Here is a 6993-nt window from a genome sequence, read left to right as displayed (position 1 = left end):
AACAAAATGACAGTCACTTGGTGGAATATTATTTAATTACTAAAAAGCATGATATGAGGTCTATATAGGAGCATGGAAAATGCCGATGAGCATTTATGAGAATGAAGCATAGAGCAAAACATGGAACTATACTTGAATGAGGACTCGATAGAAATAGGCACACAGGGGCTGGAGGCCTGGGACACTGAGAGGTGGGGCCGTTGGCACCTGGGCCCTTTCCCACCCCATCACACACCCAGCCCTTCCTCCCTCATCTGGCTCCTAAAGCCGCCAGTGAAGTCGTCACTCCAGGGCATGGAACGGGTGCCCCACATATATTTTGGAAGAAATGTTTTATTAATGTTGCTATGGTGTTCTTTAGTACCACTTGAAAAATTTCTCCTAAATATTTACCAGTGGACCTGATTCAAACTTGAACAGTGTCTGTCAATGCTTGAGTCCCCACCAAGGCCTAACCCAAACCTCCCACGGTTCACACATGCTATTCAAAGTTTCCATTGCCATCGTTCAGTCACCTACCGGCCGCCTCTCAAACGTGCACAAGAAAGCCCCTGTGTCTTCACATGAAGCTGAGGATTTTAAAAGGTCAAGCAACACTCAGGAAACAGCTGCTCAAAAGTTGAAGGGTTTTCCAGGGAAATGCTTGCATCTTATCTGGAGAACCTAAGAACCAGGACACCCCACAGCTGGGCTAGTTTACTTTCGGTCCAGGGGAAGGGGCTGAAGACCTCTATAGTTTGGTGGGAACTAAAAGTGGGGCTGGCCACTCGGGTGGGGACAAGGATCTTGGGCACTGCTGCGACAGAAATGGAGTGTGGCCACGGTTGTCGTAAATGTCGTAAATGTCCTAGGAGCACATGAACAAGAGTAGAAAATAGGTGATATTAATTTTAATATATTTTGTTTAATCCAAAATCCCCAAAATATTATTTCAGAATATTATTATAAGAACTATTCATTGTTACTTATTTACATTCCTTTTTCATGCTAAGTCTGTGAAATCCGGCGTATATTTTCTACTTACAGCACATTTCAGTTCAGATCAGCCATATTGTGAGCAGAAGCCACCATATCAAACAGCGCAGATCTAGAACTTTTGTGTTTCCTTTTTTTCTCTTTTTTTCACTTCCATTCCTCTCCTCCCTTCCTTCTTTCTTTCTTTGAAAAAACAGACTATTCTTTGGGCATTGAGACATAAGTCTACCTGCCTGCAGCATTCACCCAGGCATTGAATCCTGGGAAGGCTTATTTCCCAGAATCCCCTCCTGTCCAGTGGCTCTTCCTTCTGGAGTGAGGCTGCATGTCCGCAGGCCCCTGGTGAGGATCGCTGCACACATCCAGCCCCCACACGCTCACCCTCCGATTGGGCGGAACCAAGGTAAGCTGTCCCTCCCCACAGTGTGATGGGGGCAGGCGTGGGCAGGCCCTCTATTCTTCTCTGGCAGAGTCTTCAGTATTTGGCAAGACTCCCAGGCCTCCTTCATGACTGGAGCTGCACTTTGCATGGGAAGTTGGCTGGTGGCCAGACGGGTCTTCTAGCTTGGCGAGTCTCCACATCCCTTTCTGGGCCTGAGAGGGGCTTTGATCCCCAAAGTAGCGGCCTCGCAGAATTAATCACACAGCAATCCTGGAAAACTGCTCTGGGACATACACTCTTGCAGAAGAGACCTTGAGAGGAGGACCGGAGGGGTGGGAGGGGTAGAGAGTAGAAAGTCATCTTCTAGGCATCATTTTTACCAGAAGTTATTACTTCTTTATTTGCATTTCCTTTCATTATCAAAGGAAATCACACACACACACACACACACACACACACACACACACACACGCAACTGTAGTTGCCATGAGCCCCAAAGCGCTCGCTGGGCTGTGTGTGAGTCGGCACATCCCTGGCTTCCCGCACTCGGGGCAGCAGGAGGCACTGGGAATTTCTCAAATGTTCACAAGAATGTCGAGAGGGAGTTCTGAGTAATCACAATTCCTTGAACTCCTTGTGGGAAAATGCTCCAGATTTCCTTTTAGAGACCGTAGTCTTTGAAAGCTGTTTGCCATGAGTTTTCAATTGTTCATGGTTCAGATAGCGGCAAAAGTGCACGCCCCTGGAAGCCTCCAGCAAATGAAAAGTCCTGCCACGGGCGTCACGGCCCTGAGCGCCGGCCCAGAGGAAAGGAATTCTGCAGCTGCCGCCAATGCCTGCTGCACTTCTGAGCCACTCAGCTCTGGTGTTTTGGCTGTGAATGTGATCAGCCTAACCTATTTCTGTCCTTCTTGTTACCCTTTTCTCTTAGGGACCCACCCTTTGGGGGCTCCCCTGCCTCTGTTCTCTCCTGCTCTGTGGGACACCCCCTCACCCCGGGGATGAGGCTGGGAAATCTCGGTCAGTGCCTCATCATCTCTGACTTCTGATCCCCAACTTCCAGGCAGACAATCAGATTAAGTAAGGAGAAAGCAAAGAATGAAAAGGAAAGAACGGGGGTCGGGGGTGAGGGCGGGGGGTGGGGGGAGCCAACCCAGGCCAAGCTGCCTGGTCCCTCTCTGCAGTGGGGATAACTGAGCTGCTGTCCCATCCACAGCCCCAGTGGTGGGAGGAGATGCTGTGGGGCCGGCGGAGCCTGCAGTGTGGGGATCGGTCAGCCCCCTCCGTCTGGGCTGCCTGACCAAGGCCCAGGAGTGGCTGCTCACTCCCCCCAGCCTGGCCAGGCTGGCCTCACCTGGGCTCTCAGCACCTGCCACCAGGCCTTTGTCTTTTTTAAGAAGCACAATAATGAAACACTCTTTTGAGGGTCTCCGCCAGCATGAACTTTCTATAATTTGGGACACATGGACCTCTTGCCTGCAGCTAGCCGCCAGCTCACTCTGTGGAGGCCCAGGATCCCTCGTGGGAGACCACACCAGCGCCGCTCCTGTTCACTAAGACACAACTCGACAGGGAGGACCCGCCTGGGAAAGGATGGGCTTTCGGTTTTGTAGCAGCTTCATTGTTTCTTCTGCTGCTTGTTCCGTCATCTAATCATCTAACAGACATTTATGGGAACCCGAGGGGCTGGGGACCAGCCTGGGCACCTCCGTCCTGGCTCTGAGGCCCCACCTGCACAGCTGGAAAGGCCCACCTCTGGTGTATCTCCGGTCTCCCTCCTCCCCCCAGGTGGAGAGACCTCACTTTGAAAAGTGCCTACAGAGCAGTTTCGCGCCTTGTAAATGAGCTTTGGCAAGCGCGCAGCTGAGTCACAGCCTTGGTGACACAGAGCACGTGGCTTTACATCGCCCAGAAGTATGACTGGCACCCCAGCCGGTGCCTCCCCACCCCGAGGGGGTTCCGGGTGAGCCACTGTCAGCTCAGAACAAGGGACCCGAAGATGATCCCCCTTGTTTCTGAAAGCCAGCTATTGAGTTTCAAGGCCTTGTCCGTACATGGTGAATTCCTTGAAGGCAGTTGAAGTAACCACTGATTTTTTGTTAATTACCTAAGCTAAGTGCCTTTTTCTGAGAGGAACAACTTCCCCTAAGAGTCTCCTGAGCTTGCGGAGGTGGGGAATGCGCTTACTTGGGAGTTGAGTGGGGCGATCTGGCCCAGGTCAAACACTTGCTGGTGATTCCTGGCCCTGGAAACTCATGGCTGACCTGCTGGGGAGCTCGCTGCACATCTGCCCGGTCACAGCTCACTCTGGCCTCCCCCAGAGCCACAGTGGGGGTCTGCCTGACCCTGGCATGGTCACACCTCTCCTGTGCAGAACAGAGCAGAGATGGGAGAAGGCAGTGGGCGGCCACTCTGGTGGCCACCAACCAGCTGGAAGCAGGCAGCCGGTGGCTTGTTAGTGACAAGCTAAGGCCTGACTCATGGCCCCGTCACAGGCCCCGGGAGGACTGACCCACAGAGGAAATTACACAGCACTCTGTGGCCGTGGCACAGGCAGGGACTTTTCCAAGCGCATCAGCTGGGAAGCAGCCTTCACCCACACTGGAATCTGAGACGTGGGGACCCCCACTAACTTCAGGCCAGTCCTGGTGACTGTCGGGATGGGTGGCCTGTGAAAACCCCTTGCACAGTTCCCCATTGGCTGGCAGGGAGCCTCTAGCCCTAACCCCTCTGGGACAGAGCTGCCATGCCTACCAAGCCAGCCTTCCACCCGGTGCCTTGGGCGGCAGCTCCCTGCTCCCACAGGTCGGCCTACCTTGAGACAGCACCCAAGGAGCAGACCACTGAGGAGGGTTCTTTTCCCCTCTCCCTTCACCTTCAGATCTGACACCCCAGGGACATCCTTCTGGGAGCCAGAGGCTACCTGCTCCCAAATGTGGGGGAGAACGGTGCCTAGAGGGTAGGAGGGAAGAAGGGACGGGCAGCACCCCAGGTCCTGCACCTGGAGCTGGTCCCAGGAGCCACCGCTGGGAGGATCTTCAGCCCCATGAGGACTCTGATGGGTAGAATATTCTCCTGGGACCCAGAGGGCAGGGCTCTTTTGTAGATGCTCCCAGCCCACCTGTGCACTGCCAGCCCCATCCACGCAGGGGCCAGTGCTGGATGGCCCTGTGGCGGTTGTGTGGAGGCCTGCAAGGGTGAGCAGCCAAGCTTCTCCTCTCCAGGAGGCACGAAGGGAATAGACCAAGTGGGCGGGTAGCAAGAAAATACCACCCGAAGACCCTCCCTCCACGTTACCCAGGCTCCACCGTCGCCCCAATCTCCTGCCCCTCCTGCCCCGCCTGCTGTCCCCTCAGCCTGGAGGCTCACTCGCCTGCACTCCAGCTCCAGGGCACCTCTCCAGACTCCTGTTAGGGCTCCAGTTCTGTCCTGGGCTCGGGTCTCTTTCAATTGCCAGACAGAAAGCTCCCAGAGGCCGAGGCCAGCTCTTGGAGAGCCTGGTCCCCTGAACCTTGCACAGTGCCCAGCACATAGCAGGTGCTTGGCATTTGCAGAAAGTCTTGAGGCGGAGTGCAGGTGTGTGTGTGTGTGCACATGTATCAGGGGAACAAATTCGTTATGCACCTGTAGGCGCCAGGCCAATGCTAAGCCCTGTGCTCAGGGTATCTCATTTAATCAGCATAATTTGTTTGGTTGCTTCTGAGTAATTCCAGGGTGGCTTTTCACACAGACATTCCTCACCTGGTGTTGGGGTGGGGAGAACTCTATTTCTATTTCTGTCTCTCTCAGTGAAGAGTCCTAGTCACAGGGTCCCTTATCTCCCCTGGCACTTTCCCCCACATTTGGCTGCAGCTAGACACTTTGAAGCTTTTGGTTTGCAAAAGGAACTTGTTGCTTCATATCCAGTCACCTCACCCCTCCCTCTGAGCCCTGCAGACTCCACGGCCTGGGTCACCTCTCCCAGAAGACTTCCTTCTTCCCCCAGACCCCACCCTAGGCTGGATGGGAGGATCCCTGCTTCTTCCTGGATCCAGGGACCCACCTGTTATGGGGCATCTGCTCCCTCTGCCCCTGCCACCAGCAGTTCAAGGGGTCACTTGAGCTAAGGGCCCCCTTCCTGCAACAGCCTACAGTGGCGACAGACCGCATGGCTAAGGAGCTCCCCTGGGCCCCTGCACACACACTCTGCAGCCGGTGTATTTTAATCCATCCCAGCCCCAGCTGAGCATTAGGCAGCACAGTCGGGGGTTGGAGGCACAGTGGAGACTCCACATTGTGATGTTACATCTAGAACAGCTTGTCCAGAAATTGACTCATTTAATCCTCACAAAACCCTAAAAGGCAGTATGATTATTCCTACTTTACAGATAAAAAAATGGAGGCACAAAGAGATGAAGAAACTTGTCCTTGCCCTAGCCAGTATGGCTCAGTGGATAGAGCATTGGCCTGCAGACCGTGGGGCCCAGGTTCGATTCCAGTCAAGGGCACGTACCTCAGCTGCAGACTCGTCCCTGACCCGGGCCCTGGGTCAGGAGGCAACCAAGCCTTGTGTCTCTCTCACATTCATGTCTCTCTGTCTCTCCTCTTCCCTTCCCCTCTCTCTAAAAATCAGTGGAAAAATATCCTCTGGTGAGGACTTTCAAGAGAAAAAAGAAACTTGTCGGAGGCTAAACAGCTAGGAAGTATCCAATACACGTTACTTTCCCCAGCTCTTTTTAGGCCAGTCCCGTGGGCAGACACTAAGGCTGGTCCCAAAGCGGCGGGCATGGGTCAGTGTCCTTATCCGTTTCCTCATTCCTGGGCTGCAGACAGGTGTGCCTTTGCTTCGTAGGTACGGCTGCGGGTGATTTTTTCGATTTTGTGCAAGCATATACCGTCTCATGTTTCGGGGATAAGAGGTATGTTTGTTTTTTGGTTCTCTCCTTCAGCTGCCCTCTGCAGGGGGTGGCCGGAGAAAGGACAAGGACAGCGCCGCTCCAGTGGGGTTTGTGATTCGGGACTTTCCTGGACGGAGGGCCCGGCGCTAGGGCCCGAGCCGGTGCTGCTGCTGCGGGAGGAGCGGCGCCCTGGGCCCCGCGCGGCCTGCGGCCGGCGGGCTGCAGACAGACCCCGCGGAGACCTCGCCAGAACGAAGGCCGTGCGCCCGCGCCCTCGGGGAATGGCCCGCGGCAAACCCAGCGTGGGGCCGGGCGTTCGGGGTGACTGTGTCGGACTCTTGAGACATCTGCATGCAGCTAACTTCATCCGGTTACCTCCTACCTGCACAGACAAAACCAAGCCACAGAGCAATCGCTAGTCGGGTGGGCCCTTCGCCCCCGGGCCGCGCTCCGGGTCCCAGTCGCGGCTGCGAGCTCTGACCTGCACCGGCCTCGCGGCCCCGCCCGGCGCCTGGCCTTTCTGACAACCGCGTTGTGAATCTCTGCCCCGGCCCCTGTGCGGTGACAGCGGCCCCTGCCTCTGCGCAGAGACGCGCACGGTGTGCACAGCCGCCGCCCAGACCCGCTCCTCGCACCCATCCCCCCGCACCCTGTCCAGAGGGGCCTCCGCGGAGGCCACCTCCCTGCCGGGGAATCCCAGCTCCGGGTTTTAAAGGAAGTGAGGGCCTGGTGTCTGGAAGCGTGAACACATCCGGACAG

The 6993-nt window shown here is 55.4% G+C and overlaps 1 long non-coding RNA gene across 1 annotated transcript; it reads right to left on the bottom strand.

Moving 5' to 3' along the window:
- Positions 1 to 884: 884 nt before the first annotated feature.
- On the bottom strand, positions 885 to 5256 carry LOC118677896. Its single transcript, XR_004974616.1, has 2 exons — positions 3545 to 5256; positions 885 to 1668 (listed from the first exon to the last, which is right to left on the bottom strand). It is a non-coding gene; the product is annotated as an uncharacterized LOC118677896 (long non-coding RNA).
- Between the last annotated feature and the right edge of the window lie 1737 nt (positions 5257 to 6993).

This window comes from Myotis myotis, unplaced genomic scaffold (assembly GCF_014108235.1).
Source record: "Myotis myotis isolate mMyoMyo1 unplaced genomic scaffold, mMyoMyo1.p scaffold_m19_p_1, whole genome shotgun sequence".
NCBI lineage: Eukaryota > Metazoa > Chordata > Mammalia > Chiroptera > Vespertilionidae > Myotis > Myotis myotis.
This window is presented reverse-complemented; position numbering and strand designations above follow the sequence as displayed.